General features: G+C 44.6%; 1 protein-coding gene across 6 annotated transcripts in view; it reads left to right on the top strand.

The window, feature by feature from the left end:
* LOC146171902 (isoaspartyl peptidase/L-asparaginase) overlaps positions 1-17,266 on the top strand; it is a 290,995-nt gene that overhangs the window by 76,589 nt on the left and 197,140 nt on the right. Inside the window, exon 1 of one of the 6 annotated variants that reach the window (XM_084586147.1) lies at positions 10,522-11,143. The exons of 3 other annotated variants lie outside the window; for them this stretch is intronic. The gene's annotated coding sequence lies outside the window, so the exon portion shown is untranslated. Of the gene's footprint in view, positions 1-10,521; positions 11,144-17,266 lie in introns of those variants that run through there. 2 more of the 6 variants (XM_084586145.1, XM_084586143.1) reach the window with 2 other exon arrangements.

Genomic DNA, 17,266 nt, shown 5'->3' with positions numbered 1-17,266 from the left:
CGTAAGCGGTCTGGGCACCGCTTGCGGCACCTGTGGAGGGGCGGAGGAAACGATAGGGCATGTGGTCCTAGAGTGCCCCGGTATAACACCGATCTCGGAGGCCTCAGCCCTCCCTGCTGCCCTGGGTTTCGGCCAGACGGAGCGAAGTGTAGTGGAGACCACTAAACGACGCCTGGAATACTGGTGGCGGAATGGGGCGGTGCAACAGAAGAGCATTCCGGCTGTGAACGTGCCAGAGTGAACTAAGTGGTCACGTGGAACAGATATTGTGTGTGTGTGTGTGTGTGTGTGTGTGTGTGTGTGTGTGTGTGTGTGTGTGTGTGTGTGTGTGTGTGTGTGTGTGTGTGTGTGTTTTGCATTATTATGTTGTTTTTTTGTTTTTGTTTTTTTGGCTCCGCCACGCCGACAGGCGGAGGCGACCCGTTAAAAAGGGGACAGGCATCATCACCATCACCGTCAGTTTTAGCCGCTCCCGAATATCGAGGATCGGGCCCCAGGTCGCAACAAGTAGCACACCGGCCCATGATTCTTAGGGTGCGTTCCAATACCCCCTCTATAGTGCCTAGAATATACTGGCTAGTGTGCCGTGCGGAGGGCTCTCTCAATGGGAGGAGGTGTCCGCGCCGGCGATGCCTTCCAACTTTGGCCGCCAGGGGCGCTGCTCATCGTAAAGGTGCCGTCGACGCCGTCGGCCGCCGGCGCGCCCTTGATTTGCCGCAGCTGCGCTGGCCGAGCCATCAGTGGGTTCGAGCGCTTTGGACGCGGCTACGCTGTTCTTTTGTTTTAGTCGTTCTGTTTCTTGCATTCATATGAGATAATTAAATTTGCAACGACTAATGATGCTAAAAATAAAGCATCAGGGCAGGGAAAAGACATGTTTCGTGTCGCTTTGTCGGAGTGGCTACCGCTCGAATCAGGACTAGGTTTCTATGTTCGGTGTGCCATCGGACCCTGCGCAGCTTGCGTAGTGGAAGCGGCTGATTAAAAGACAGGACCGCAAGTTGACTTCAACGTGTGTTGTCTGCGAAAAATATTTTGAGGAGAGCTACATCAAGAGAACGTTCAAAGTGACAGTAAACGGCATCGTCAACGAGCTCGCTATAGAGATAGACCACGAATTAATCCTGAAACCGTGCCAATGCTATTCGACCATTATCCGAACTATCTTCTGCCTAAGAAGACATCTAAAAGAAAGTTGAGGAACCTCTGTGACCAACCGGCCGCTAAACGACAAAAAACGCAGTGCCGTAATGCCAGTGGTGCAGACGACAGCCATGCACGCACCGTCAAGGATGTTTGACAATGCTTCCAAGGAGCTGGCAGCAGCTAGAAGAGCCGAGCGAGAACTCATGCCCGCAGCAGCAGACGTGCAGCTTTGAGCATCGGGATCCGTTTGACTCAGTTTACATACCTGCAACTTGGACCAAATTAGCCGAAGCACCTGCTGGATCTGTAGCCTACGCGCGTTATCGAGCCTTAAAAAAAAAAAAAAAAAAAAGAACTTTGTCACTTTGTACATAGAAAAAGTGATAACTTTTGGAAGCCTGAACGCAGTTCTGTGGACACTACAGTGTATACTCTCGGAAAAGAAAAAAACAAGCGCGTACAATACAACAATATCTAAAGCTGAAGATAGAGCTATATAGGCAGAGTGCACTGGAGGGTCTTTGTTCCGAATGTGGCCTGCAACCAGCTGATTCAGGAAGCACATATCATTCATGGGAATATATTTTGCAGAAAAAGTGTCGCTTGACCGTCAACTCTGAAGGGGTTAGCTGCGCTTAATGCAGATACCAGCGGAGGCTTACACAAGATGCGCAGAAAGAAGGAAAAAGCATGCAACTAGCCAAATAAATGCTGCAACATTTCTCGCGCTCTGAGAAGAGCTAAGAGAAAACTGGCATGGAGCGCAGAACAAGTGGCTGTATTGAAAGCGCAAAATGAGGAGCTAATAAGTGAGTCTGTGGTTAAAGCTTTTTTTTTTTTTTTAAATCCCGCGCGTGACCTAGACAATTGTGACCGTACAACAACCGCTCGGCTGCTGAAACCGCGAAGCCGAAACTGGTGAAGAAAGTAAAATTAATTATAAATTACTTAGCGGTGGTAAGCGAGAAACCACGTGGAGAATTACAGGAATATCTAGCGCATCATTAGCAAGTGAAAAAAAAAAAAATACCACCAAAAATTGGTATCAGACTACTTTAAAATTATTGCGGTGTCATATGTGCGGCCTTTCTCCAAAACCTTTAGCGGTTCATTTCTATATTTTTACTTGTTTATTGTTGCTGCGACTTTTTGCTCAAATTTTACTATATTGTAGACTTTGTAAAAAAAAAAAAAAGAATCAGTGATACAATCACCACTTTTGTTTCTTGTCTTTCCTTCTGTTACAAAAAAAAGCGCACCACATAATAATCATTTATGTATGAAGCAACAATTAAGTGACTTCCTAATAAAACAAATGAATAAAGAGTAAGAACAGATTCAGACTGCTTGTGTTTATTGTCGAATGCGATCTTTGAAAACATAAAAAGCGCCCTTCTTTTCTGTAGCATATATGTGACGCTATAAAACGTCACTAACCTATCACCTATATCACCTTAGCAATAAGCATGACTGAATTGCAGAAACGTCGACGTAAACTATCCGAAAGCATGAGGCCCGTATTGACGTTCGTAGCACTTGACTGCGGCATCGCGATATACCATGGACCATAAGAAAAGACCGAAGAGTAAATAAAATTCAAAGTTGGATTAATGAACAGTGTAAAATATTAAGGGCATTTTCTGATACCTGTGTCACATGGACAATAACAGTCGTCGTCGATCCGTTCCGGGTTAGATCGCGATTGAGAATATAGTTGCCATAATTCGGGACAACCACCTGGATATGAGCTGACTGAGCGCTCACTCAGAAGGAAGATAGATACGATACGCAACATCCGCGATCGCGATGCGTGGATCGCAATCGAGTGGCTCTAGATCAAATAAAATCGTCATCGGAATATTTCATAGCAATATATTGAATCCGGCCCGGACTCGATCGTTTAATCAAAGACTAACAAACTATTGCAACCAACGTGTCAACTTTAGGTGGTTTTCTCAAATTTCTTCTCTCGCTGGATATCAGGAAGTCAATATGTGTTCTGCTTAAGACCTTATCCGGTTCAGCTGAATAAATAAAACAGAAATATAGCAGACATGGACCAGACAGTATTTGTTAAACGCTTCCTCGAGCGCTATTTGAGCGTATAATTTTCTCCGCACAGTACTAGGACGGTATGAATGTCTTCCACCAAGACTGTTTTTAGACACAATGTGCGCTTAAACGGTCGAGAGACAGGTTTCATAGTGAAAAGCGCAGCGCGCTATCCGGACCTATATGCCGCCTATGCTGCCGAGGCCGCGAACGCGGAGCGATAGCACCTTAGCTATTGGTAGCGCCGCCCCGCGGTGGTAGCGGGAAGGCATCACCGCGGCGGACACGCCAGCGCGCGCCCTCGGCACACTAGCCAGTATATTCTAGGCACTATACCCCCTCGTAGACGTCTACTTAGACTAGGGTGGCTACTTATAAGGGTGCGTTCCAATTCTTAGACGTCTAGCAAGACTGCTTCGTAGACGTCTACGTAGACGTCTACAGGTTCGTGTATTGGAACGCGTCCATCTGTTTACGCCTAGCGTCACCTCGCGGCATAAAGGTTGAACTAAACCGTTTTAAGAACTATTATAACGCTGTTTTCTTTAAAGATTTAAGACAATATAGGTGAAAATCACGTTTTTAACGGTTCGCCGATTTTTTGCAGCAACAATATTACATGTTTAATCGCCACAACGTAGATAGACTATTAATAGGTTAACTTGTAGCAGACTGACTTCTCACGCAATGAGCCCTATCACGAATTGACGGAAGAGAACGTTAGTCCGTTTTTCCTTTTTTATTACTGATGCTGAAGTGTACATGCTTCTCAGATGTCTCATTCACACAGCTGTAAGAATGAAAACATGCAAAATACTGTAAACTTGAGGGGATTACGGACGAAAGGTGATAACCGGCTACAGCAAACGAAAAACTGTGCCGTTACACCTTGTCTGTAGTCACTAGACGAGGAAACCAAATACAACAACTTGTTTTAATAATAAGCAGGCACAAAAAAAAATCAGTGCGCAACAAGTCGGCATCGTCAGGCGAGTTCGTTCTTCCGAGATTAACTGAAAATCCGCGGTAGAGTTTGCCGCGGCTACTACAGCAAGATAGAAACACACACGTGCGCCGTACAGCAGCCGTCCTGACTCCCGGCGAGGTGCCCAGAAAGCGACGAGTTCATCGATAACATCACGATTGAAGAAAACAGCATCCAACGCACGCTTTCCTCTTAAGCGCGGTAAAAGAATCTGCAGTGCTATGAATCTCACGACCATAAAGACAGCTAAATTAGCCTCTAGCTAGCGCATACATTGACGTAACAACTCACGTTTGAAAGATCGTTCATATGCATATACTCCGGCGTTCGCAAAGAGCACGACCACCGTACAACTACTGAAACAACCTCACGCACGATTCGCTCAGCGCGAAACGCGCTCTGTCCGCCATGTTTAGACAGCAAAGTAGTCTGCATCGATGTTGACTTCGGCGAAGCCGTCTTCGCGAGACTGCTTCGCGAGAATTGGAACGCGTCCCAAGATGGCGGCTGTTCGCGTAGCCGTCTAAGTAGACGTCTACGAGGGGGTATTGGAACGCACCCTTAGACGGCTACGCGAGCAGCCGCCATCTTGGGACGCGTTCCAATTCTCGCGAAGCCGTCTCGCGAAGACGGCTTCGCCGAAGTCAACATCGATGCAGACTACTTTGCTGTCTAAACATGGCGGACAGAGCGCGTTTCGCGCTGAGCGAGTCGTGCGTGCGGTTGTTGCAGTAGTACGGTGGTCGTGCCAAGGGTCGTGCTCTCTGCGAACGCCGGAATATATGCATATGAACGATCTTTCAAACGTGAGTTGTTACGTCAATGTATGCGCTAGCTAGAGGCTAATTTAGCTGTCTTTATGATCGTGAGATTCATAGCACTGCAGATTCTTTTACCGCGCTTAGGAGGAAAGCGTGCGTTGGATGCTGTTGGTGTTCTTTTTTAACGACGAGTTTCTTCAGTCGTGATGTTATCGACGAACTCGTCGCTTTCTGGGCACCTCGCCGGGAGTCAGAACGGCTGCTGTACGGCGCACGTGTGTGTTTCTATCTTGCTGTAGTAGCCGTGGCAAACTCTTCCGCGGATTTTCAGTTAATCTCGGAAGAACGAACTCGCCTGACGATGCCGACTTGTTGCGCATTGATTTTTTTTGTGCCTGTAGATTATTAAAACGAGTTGTCTTTGGTTTCCTCGTCTAGTGACTACAGATAACAGGTGTAACGGCACAGTTTTTCGTTTGCTGTAGCCGGTTATCACCTTTCGTCCGTAATCCCCTCAAGTTTACAGTATTTTGCATGTTTTCATTCTTACAGCCGTGTGAATGAGACATCTGAGAAGCATGTACACTTCAGCGTCAGTAATAAAAAAGGAAAAACGGACTAATGTTCTCTTCCGTCAATTCGTGATAGGGCTCACTGCGTGAGAAGTCTGTCTGCTACAAGTTAACCTATTAACAGTCTATCTACGTTGTGGCGATTACACATGCAATATTGTTGCTGCAAAAAATCGGCGAACCGTTAAAAACGTGATTTTCACCTGTATTGTCGTAAATCTTTAAAGAAAACAGCGTTATAATAGTTGTTAAAACGGTTTAGTTCAACCTTTATGCCGCGAGGTGACGCTAGGCGTAAAGAGGTAGACGCTATAGCATGGTAGAAGAACAAATGGTAGCGTAACTCCCATAGAAGCCTGCGTGTCGGCTCTGAGCGAGGCTTTAGTTTCCCAGCGCCCCCTGCGAACTGTGAGGCACAACAAACACGTGACGTTGCTTGTGACGTCACAGGGACGTACTTTTGGCGGGGAATTTGATCGTCTTTTTACTTGTAAACGAAAAACAAGGCCAACGACGACGGAGGCAGAACGATGCTCAGATAAGGCAGAAAAATGGACACCGTAACTGTTCAGCCAACTTGACATGGATTTCTACAGTCAAGTTTTACGTTAACTGATTGTATTGTATTGTATTGTATTGGGGTTTTATGGCGCATAAGCAACTGAGGCTATCATGCGCCAAGAGCAAGGTTAATCGTTAACTGAAATGTTACGGCATCTTTAACCACCTTATCATAGCATCGTTCTGCCTCCGTCGTCGTTAGCCTAGTCTTTCGTCGCGCGTCATGTAAACGCATTCTGGGGCTTCGGCAAGCACATGGATAGAATCACATGGCTTGAGGCATTTCACTAAGGGCATAAATGAGTGAAGCTGTGCTGCATAGAAAGCCAGGCTTTATTAATTCACGATTACTTACATGGACGATTCACGACAATGAAATCTTTAAGTGTAGGAAAGCGACCACCGCTCATTCGTCACGGTCTTCATGAAATCCTCGCGATAACAAAATGACCTCAGCGTAGGTCTCCTAACGAGACGCGGTGAGATTATAAAAGGGTAAAAAATCTTGCTAACAAACAAAGTACATATCAGTGTCAAAGAACAACAAAAACAAACGAACGGAATAACTAACGCTAGCGCTAGAACGCCAACCTGTAAGAGCTTAGGTAAGCAATTCAAATTGGGATTGCTAGTATTTAGAAGTTAATGCGGCTGAGAAGTCAAAATATCTACGATATAGCTTTTCTCCAATAAATCTCGCCCTGTTCATGATTCCATTATTTTACTCGCGCTTCATTTGCCACTGAGAGGAGTCAATGTGAGGTTACAAATTTACCACTTAAAGGTCAACTCCGGTGGTTTTTTCATCATTTTCTGTTTTTCATTGAATTACATTCCTCGGCACGTCCTGACTCCAACACAAAAAACCGTTTTTCGAAATTCCAATTAGAAGTATCTTTAAAAAAGAAAAACAGCAAATCGAAACCGAAACTGCTTTCACGGCCAGAAACGACGTCCCAGGTGACGAAATGGTGACGTCACACTCAGTGTTAGAAAAACACTCGTACGTGCATTGGATGGTGAAAATAACGTATGGAAATCATGAAGCATTGCATAAAATGTCTGAGGTAGTTCAATATAAGCCTCACAATTTCATAATCATGCGCGAAGTGGACAGTAACGCCGGTATACTGTTTGTGACGTCAGAAACTCAGTGTTGCCGGCAGAAATAGTCTCAACTTAAGCCATGAAAACAGCATATTTTAAAGTCGTGTTGCGCGCGAACGGATTATCGTACGGCGCCCAAATTTTGTAGAATGCGTCAGGACGGAGAGGAGAATATACTGTAAAATTTTGATTAGAATATTCGAATGTCAAAAAGCCTCCGGAGTTGCCCTTTAAGCATTTAACATGTTCATGAGAAAGATTCCATTGACAATAGGAACATCACTGTAATAACAGCTAAAGCACGTTCAGCGAACGTTGGTGCGGTAATACGACGCAGTAAGCAAAACACGCAGCAAAGGGAGCGGAACGGAAGGCTTTGAGCAATGCGACACGCATCTTGGGGGCAATAAAATCTCACCTTCACCGTTCAATTAAAACATGCAGCGATACGCCGCTCATGCAGACGTGTATCCGTAAAACAATTAAGCCACCACTTTTGCGACATGCCTGGGAGGCCGAGCCGAACCGCCGAGCTGTGACGCAGCATTGTCCCATCGTCCGGAAATGCGCACATGCAGCGGCAATCAGTTTCTCATCGAGCACACACAGTCTTCGCCTTGCTGTAAAGCTCTACCACAACCAGCATAATAAAATACTGACTGTTTGTTACAGATAACCCACTCTGTACGCAGCGCGCAACGATGAACGTTGAACCGGGGCCGATGACGCACCCATCCCACGGATGAAAAAAGCCGCCATGTCTGAGCTTTGGGCAACTACGCAGCGGATAATAAGTGGCCGAGAGAGGCCGTTAGAAACAAGTTAAAATATTATTAAAAATGTAACACGTTTTTTCTTACGCAAGAAACAAAAACTGCATTCATTCCTGAGTGAGAATATTATGTTTACTTTCTAGTTCTTTGGAGTTCTGGCAGATCTTATTTTCTGTGCGCTAGTAATTTGCCTCACAGTTCGCAGGAGCCCTCATCATCGAGTTGATGCCGCTGGCAGTAGGCAGCTGCACGCGTTTTCTTCCAAGTTGCGCGACCAGTTGTACATTGACCTTGGCTATAGTGCCTAGAATATACCAGTATATTCTAGGCACTATATAGACGCGTTCCAATACGCGAACCTGTAGACGTCTACGTAGACGTCTTCAGGGTCGCGTATTGGAACGCGTCTACCTGCCTACGCCTGGCGTCACCTCGCGGCATAAAGGTTGAACTAAAACGTTTGAATAATTATTATAATGCTGTTTTCTTTAAAGATTTACGGCAATACAGGTGAAAATCACGTTTTTAACGGTTTGCCAATTTTTTGCAGCAACAATATTACATGTGTAATCGCCACAACATAGACAGACTATTACTAGGTTAACTTGTAGCAGACCGACTTCTCACGCAATGAGCCCGCTCACGAATTGACGGAAGAGAACGTTAGTCCGTTTTTCCTTTTTTATTACTGATGCTGAAGTCTACATGCTTCTCAGATGTCTCATTCACACAGCTGTAATAATGAAAACATGCTAAATACTGTAAACTTGAGGGGATTACAGACGAAAGGTAATAACCGGCTACAGCAAACGAAAAAATTCATGCCGTTACACCTGTTGTCCGTAGTCACTAGACGAGGAAACCAAAGACAACTCGTTTTAATAACGTACAGGCACAAAAAAAAAAAAAAAAACAATGCGCAACAAGTCGGCATCGGCGAGTTCGTTCTTCCCAGATTAACTGAAAATCCGCGGAAGAGTTTGACACGGTTACTACAGCAAGATAGAAACACACACGTGCGCCGTACAGCAGCCGTCCTGACTCCCGGCGAGGTGCCCAGAAAGCGACGAGTTCGTCGATAACATCAAGACGGAAGAAACTCGTCGTCAAGTTAAAAAAGAAGACAAACAGCATCCAACGCACGCTTTCCTCTCAGAGCGCGGTACAAGAATCTGCAGTGCTATGAATCTCACGACCATAAAGACAGCTAAATTAGCCTCTAGCTAGCGCATACATTGACGTAACAACTCACGTTTGAAAGATCGTTCATATGCATAGTCTGGCGTTCGCAAAGAGCACGACCACCGTACAGCTACTGCAATCACCGCACGCACGACTCGCTCAGCGCGAACCGCGCTCTGTCCGCCATGTTTAGACAGCAAAGTAGTCTGCATCGATGTTGACTTCGGCGAAGCCGTCTTCGCGAGACTGCTTCGCGAGAATTGGAACGCGTCCCAAGATGGCGGCTGCTCGCGTAGCCGTCTAAGTAGACGTCTACAAGGGGGTATTGGAACGCACCCTAAGAATTGGAACGCACCCTTAGCGCGTTACTATGCCCCGACCTGGGCATAGTAACCGCAGTGCTACACGTCAGATGGACCCAGACAGCCCTGAATTCAGACATGTCCCTGACTCGAAGCTTGACCTCGTTCTTCCTGAGCACCCGCCTTCGTCTTTTTTCGCAAAGCACGTTTTCCCACTGTGTTCCCCGTTCTGGCTCTCCTTCGCCCTTTTACGCCCAAGCAGCTAACTGCTTGGAGCGACTCAGAGGCCTCCAGGCCGACATAGATATTCTGGCAGTACCGTTAAAAGATCTAGCCAATCTTTTGACACCGAAGCTCCCCCCTAGGTATATTCAAACAGATCTGTCCAATATGCGTCCAAGCTGGAATCTGATACTGGCAGACTTTTTGGATGCAAGCAGAGCAACGTTCATGTATCGCTTTGCACATGGACGGCTTCCCATCCGCAGCAAGGCATTCACACGAGCGAGCTGTTTGCCCGTTCTGTGGTGGTCGTGAAGACCTTGTGCATATTTTTACACAATGTCTTCTCCCAGCAGCCCTCCTTCGACGAGTGGCTACCTTGTTTAGCATTCCAGGAGTGCCATATCAAACTGTCCGGTACCTCAACCCGTTACCCAGGCATGCTGTGAAACAGTTTGTGCTCTTGCTCGTTGAGTGCATGTACCAAGTCTGGTCTGCCAGGTGCGCCGCTGCTTTTTCGCGCAGTGTCCCAGGCCTTCATGAGGTACTCGCACGAGTCCGCAGGGAGGTCTGGTTTCACCTAAGCCGTGAGCAGCGTCACCTCAGCGAGCAAGACTTCATAGACATGTGGAGCAGGCCACCGATTATTTGCGAGGTTTCTGGGCGTACCATAACAGTATCGATATGAAGCCCTTTAAAGTTACAGTTGTCCTTCAGGGCATCCGAGGGCATCCGTCATCCCGAATCAAAATCCTCCTCCCCCCGGACATCCGGGAGGAGGGAGAGGTACCGGGGATGATGTATGAATGATGACGGGCAGATAGGTTATGTGAGACCTTGAGGTGCGGTGCCTTCTGGTGCCAAACCTCCTCCCATCTGACAACGGTACCCTTAGCGCGTCCATCATGCGCCCATGGTGGCTGAAGTGCAGCGCCCTCACCTTTCCCTCTAGTTAGTGTAAGGAACTCTATGGTCCGAGCTGACCAGCACGGCTTCCCACTGCTCGGGAGAAGGGAGCTGCTGGCGACCAGTTATCGGCCTATAGCTAAAAACGGCGACGAGAAGCGGCAGACATTTTACGATTTTACAAACGAAACGTGAAGTTTTACGTCACATCCGGCAAGTTATTCCTCCTCTCTTCTTTCAACTGGCGCATGCGCAGAAGCGACGGAGCAGAAGGTTTGAAAAAAGTTCGCGAGTCGTGCCTGCATGCATGCTTTGTTTTGCTGTTCCGAGGACGAAGATTCGCCTCGTGTGTCGGCATGTCGGTTACACTGAGCGGCAGGCAGCTGTCGTTGATGCTATTCGTCTCCTTCCTATTGGGCGTCGGCGCGGGTTACAGATTGAAAAGCCTGCGGATCCAGTACCTGAAGCGGCGCCGAGATTGGCTCGCCTCTCGGTTGGCCACGGCGCAGCAGAAGCTCGAAGTGGAACAGTTGGCGGGACTTTTTGGATCCTCGGTGGCAAGTAACTGACCACGGTGCGTAGTGTAGCGGCAGATGCCTGCTCGGGTTTCTGTCGCGATGGTGATCGTCACCCCTGCAAGGGCGAGAAAATACGAGATCGACGTGCGCTTGGTACTTACAACGTCTGGGTTGAACTGGAAATTCCTGCATGTCATTAATACTATACTTCACTATAATTGATGGAAGGAGCCATCGCACTTTGGCCCATTTGATCATTACTTGGGTACACTGCAGACGTTGACCTAGAATAAGGAGTGCGTGTGTAGCATCACACTGCGCTTGTCATATTTTTTTGAGTGCACGCCAGTGTAGCTAGAATTCTCTGTAATAGAATTTGTGGAGGGATTAAATACATGAACAATCATTGCCATTGTGCCCTGGATGCTGCAAAGGAATTCTTAAAAGCTGATCAATGTATTGAAAACTGAGCACCCAGTAAAATATAGTATTTTTTCCTTATGTTCCAAAAGTTGAGGCAGAAATCGATGCTACCATGTTTTTGTTATTTGCCAAGTATATAAAATGTCACGCGAAATTTGCCTGTCAGAGCAGTGCATGCTGCTGATGTGAAAACATTAAAGGCATGAAATGAACAAGTTGAGAAAAAATATTTTAAAAATCTTTCATTAGAAAATTCAAAAACCTTGTTTACATTTGTGCGGCCATGGAGAAGTCTAAATGATGCTGTCTTTCATTTGAGTGCATTGCGCAAGAGTCACTGTCGCAACAGAAAGTACATAAGAAAAGCAGGAGTTCTGCAAAATATACAATGAAATATATGCAAGTACTAAGATAGCATTTGTTAAAGAACAAAAAAAAAATGGTATCTCAACTGCGCCATAAAATGCTGCGTGCCAGGATTGCAAGAACTGCACGGAAGAATAATACCGCCCAGGGCTTGCGTTCTATGGAGTAACCTGCTATGCGCACCCCTCGAGAGAGCAAACCTTTGCCGACTGCGGCATGCGCATGCACATGTTTCAAACTAAAATCGTTTTAGCTTGATGTAGGAGATCCAGAATTGAAAATGCATCACAACCAGTTTTCCAGGCATGCAAATAATGTTAGTTCAGATGCGTAGTCTTGCTGACGAACCCATAAGTAAACGGGTTGCCTATTCCACTAATTAGAATGCAACATTGTAAACTAAGAAACTCTGGTGTTATGTAGTAAAAACAGCGTGGGATAACGAGACAAATGATGAAACACACAACACAAGTGCTGTTTTGAGGAGAGCCCACGGTACTAGAAATTAGGTTAATTAAGGCTGCGATTTTGGCGAGTTGGTACTGATTCATAGTGAAAACAGCGCGGGGAAACGAGCCAAAGAAGCACAACACAAGTGGTGCTGCAAACTAGCACCAAAGTGCTGTCGCAAAGCAACTACACTCGTGTTCACACCCAACGCTTGCACAAAGAACATGCAGTAGGTTGACATCAAAAACATCAGCTGACATAGGCTGTCCTTAAAAAATCCAGTTCCTACTTTGACACCATCATTGATGCAATGATGATGATGAACTACTGATGCAAGTGTCAGCATACGTCTCCATATAGTAAGCTTCCATAATTTATTTCTTTATTTCAAAATACTGCAGGCCTTACGGCCCGCAGGAGGGGCATACCAGGTGACAATGACACACAGAAAACAAAAGTACAATACACACCACAATTTGGCGAGAAGACAGGAATCATAATAATAATAGTAATTATACAGTGTTCTGCAACTTTATCAGAACTGTCTTGGAAAATTTTCCCACCGGTCGAGGCGCAAAAATTTTCCAAGATGGTTCCACTGTACAAAATTGGACAGCCTAAAAAACCAAATAATAGACAATTAATACAACACACAGCACAATTCGGCATGAACAAAGGAAACAAATGTAAAATAATGATAATAGTAAAAGTTGAACAGCCTAACCAAGCAAATGATCTTCCAGTGCCTTGTTAAAATTACTGCTTTGGAATAGAAATTCTGGAAGCAAATTCCAGTCAGGGATGGTCCAGGGAGAAAACTACTTAAATGAATTTGTTAGGGCAAAGACAAGTTTGCAGCGTGCGTTCCCTAGTGTATCGTGTTCGTCTGGCAGTAGAAGGTTGGACAAGTAGGATTATTTGCTTCCTGTAAAAGACGAAGGAACAAATTTCGGTTTGTTTTGCGGCGGACTGAAAGGATGTTGTTTTCATCTATTAGCTGTGTGGGAGAATCGGATCTGCTGTGGAAAATAAACCTGACTGCTTTCCTTTGTATCATTTTAAGAGCAGTAATGTTCTTTTTCGTGTGAGGATCCTAAATGATAGAGGTGAACTCGAACTTAGTCCGGATGAACATGTTGTAGGGGGTGCGATTAAGTTTTCGTTTTAGGAAGCAGAGTGTTGAGTATGCTCAAGAACAAATTTGTGCAATATGCGGTGACCAATCCAATTGATTGGTGAGTGTCAACCCTATATACTAATGGCTTGCTACTTCTTTAATATCAGAGCCTTGTAGGGAATAAGTGAATGGTCTAAAATGTTTTTTTCTTCTTTACACGAAGGAGTACGGTTTTCTTGATACTAAGTTTCATGCTGCATTCCACACACCATTGGTCATAGAGGCTTGTCACAGAGGCTCCACAAGTTGGGTCGCACATGACAATCCAGTTCTGAAGCCATGTTGAAAATTGGCAAAAAATTGGTGATCCTGCAAATGCTGAAATATAGAAGATTAAAGAATGTGCTCTAAAGAAAGATATTGGCCTGTAGTTTTCAACTTGGCATCGAGGACCATTCTTGTGTACTGGCACAATGCTCGCTATTTTCCATTCATCAGGTAGAGCACTTGAAGATAATGACACACTAAACAGGACAACAAGAAATTTGGCTATAACGGGGGCACACATTTTGAGCACATGACATGGAATGTTGTCGGGACCAGTGGCTGAGTTAGCTTTTAATTCCTGCAGTAGTTTCAGGACACCTTCATAAGAAATAATTACGCCTGGCATTCTATCCGGGCAATAGGGAATTGACCCGGCTGTGATATAATCAGTAGGTGCAGAAAACATGGATCTAAAGTATTTATTCAAGTGATTAGCTTTTTCTGCATCTTCAGAGGTTTGACCTTCATGAGTCGATATCGGTGGAATGGAGCTTTCTTCTTTGCCAGTTGATTTTCCATATTTCCATATTTCTTTTGGATTACGTTTCAGCTTTATACTTAGAGAGGCATTGAAGGCATCCTTGGCGTGTTTTATCTTTGATTTGATCGTTTTTCCTAACTAGTCTAATTGGCTAAAAGTTTGGTCATCCTTTGTGCTAATGTACTTCTGAAAAGGCGGCCTCTTTGATTCAGGAGTGAACTCCGTTTTGTTATGCCTTTGTCTACACATTAAGAATTTGGATGGAATGTGTTTGCGATTAGGGAAAGTAGTTTGTTTCTAAACGGCACCCATAGGTCATTAATACCAGAGGTATTAGCATAGTCTAGAAACTCTTCGTAGAAAACCTCAAGGCAGTGCGTTATTAAACCATAATTATCTTTCTCGAACATTACAGCAACTCGTCTACAACAGCAAAATCGTCTTTCAGCGCTAGATGCAAAACCATTCATATGTAGAACCGAAGATGAAAATAATTTCATAAAAATTTAATGTAAGTTGCATAATGCTTGCATGATATAAAGTATTAGTATAACAAAGTAAATGCTGCAAGGTTCATTTTTCTATGTTATTATAATTTATATGTTAGCAAATGTGTTGTATCATAAATATTATTTTAATTTTGCAAATAAACATTGTTTTAATGACATTTTACATGATATTATACTTTTTATGAAAACAATAAAGAAATGGTTTGATATTCACGACACCACTTGTGCTGGAAGCGGTAAAAAGAGGCTAATAAATGATGCAGCTGGTGATACTCGATTGCAGCGGCTGACACTTGCTATATCGCAAGCATCCAAGAAACTTCTAAAGAAGGAAACTTTCACTGAAGAAACATGCTGTTCATCACGAGTGGTAAATACCTCCTGGGGAAAGGTGTCGGCTCACCAGGAAACTCAATAGTGACCCCATTGAGGCTCTCTTCGGGAAAGTAAGTCTAATGGAGAACGACATGCTGGATGTGAGGGCCGTAACAGCAGCACTTGACCACGTTTTCAAGACAGACATATTATCGCAGAGCAAAGTCAAGGCAGCTTGCGTCGATGCCAAAGATATCATTTCAGCTCTATTGCAATCAGTAACCAAGGAAATGTGGGAATCGTAGTGGCATCTCCTGTCATCCCATTACCCACTGTAACATATTCCGGTTTAGCTTACGTTGCTGGATACATTGGTAAGTTGATTAGTGACTTCGGGTTTGACGCTTGCGCTAACCTTCTTGAAACTAATGAAAGAAGCAGCCCCATGTACACTGTTTTACGAGGACAGGAATTCTAGTGGACTGCATTATCTGAAACCAGAGCTTGTTGCCTATTGGACAAGGTTTTCTTTAAAAAAGAAAAAAAAAAAAAAGCTCTCGTGCACCTATCACTCATCAATGTTCTTAAGTACTTTAAATCCTGATTCAAGCAGCACTTCACCATTGCTGAGTTAGTTGTCCAGAAGGAATTGATAATAGCTATACTATAAGGTGCGCTTCTTTGATATCTGAAAAATTTATCAGAACCCTTCTTGTCTATTATGCCAAGAAAGTGACAGACAGGAATTATATGCCAGCTCCCTATATGCACAAACCGTCCAGGAAGATATTGAGACTGAATTTTCTAACCGCCGGTCACATTTTGATAAATTGGTAAATATGTAGTACCATGTATAACTTTGAACAACAATTTTTTCATTGTTTGCTGCTCTTTTCAATTGTGTATAACTTTTCATGCCCATTTCCTTGAGTAAAAGTTATCTATGCATTAAGCAGACTACGCCTGTTATACATGTGCATTAGGCGCGAGACTACATATACATCTTCTGTCTTTAAACCGACTGATTTGTTTTGAACGAAACTTAGAACAGCCCACTCCACTAGACAATTGAAGTTCTAACTATACGCGTAAATTTTGTTCCTTATTGTGAATCTGAGACGCGCCATGAATTTTCGCCTCTTTTGCTCTAAACGATAACGGCAGCGGTTGACAGAATCTCCACACAACAGTTGCCATGCACTCACGTCACCAAAAGGGAATATTATTGGGCTAGTTGATTCATGACTTAGAACAAAACAGCGCGAAACCACGGAAAGAAGCACAGACACGAGTGCTGACTTACAACTGAGTGTATTTCGTGCAAGAATACAGATACGGAAGGAAAGCAGAAGAAATCACAAAAATCACAGAATTACAAAATATCACAAAATTACTGCTGATATCATTTGTCATTACCTAAAAAGGCTATTTCTTTCTGCGATAAGTGAAGAGATGGTTCGCTCAAACAATTTTCCCCCCTGTCATGGATAACAAAGGCTTTGTAAAGCTCCTGTTTTAACTGTCTATTATACGTGCGCAGCACTTTGCACTTCCGAAACTGAGGAATGCACCCACTTGTTTTGCAAGAGTTATAGTCCTCAGGTGTTAGTCGTCACGTCATTCGCGTGCTCTCTTAATCTGTTGTTTACGCATCGCCCGGTCTGGCCGACATATGTGGCACCACAAGGCAGAGGGATTTCATAAATCACCTTGCTTTTACATTCCACAAACTGCGTCACGTGCTTAGTAGTGCATTCAACTTGTTTTTGCTCATCACAATTCACTTTTTGGCACAATGCGCATAGTTTGTTGGGGGCTGAAAACAGGAGGCGTACACCGCCCCGACCCACAATCTTCTTTGACCAATATGAACGTAGGGGATCGAAGCTGTCTTCACCGAACTTCGTTCAAGAGGTTTTGAGGGAACTGGCCGATGTTTTTATTCAAAAGCTGGAAGCATAAGTTGTTAATGACATCCATAGGGTAGCCAGTAGCACTGTAGCCTTAGAGCTTGCGCCTCGACACGTTCGAAAATGCGGTGCTGGCACGACCTGTCGAGAGCATTCCTGAAAGCACTCACAGCTACTCCATGTTTACCATTTTGGAGCGCGCTGATGAATAGGGCCAGAACCCTTTCCGTGAACGTGGCGCATATTTCTAGCACAGGTGCGACTCTTCAAAGAAGAGCCTT

Source organism: Amblyomma maculatum, unplaced genomic scaffold, assembly GCF_055883805.1.
Source record: "Amblyomma maculatum isolate TAMU_Amacu unplaced genomic scaffold, ASM5588380v1 scaffold_15, whole genome shotgun sequence".
NCBI lineage: Eukaryota > Metazoa > Arthropoda > Arachnida > Ixodida > Ixodidae > Amblyomma > Amblyomma maculatum.
This window is presented reverse-complemented; position numbering and strand designations above follow the sequence as displayed.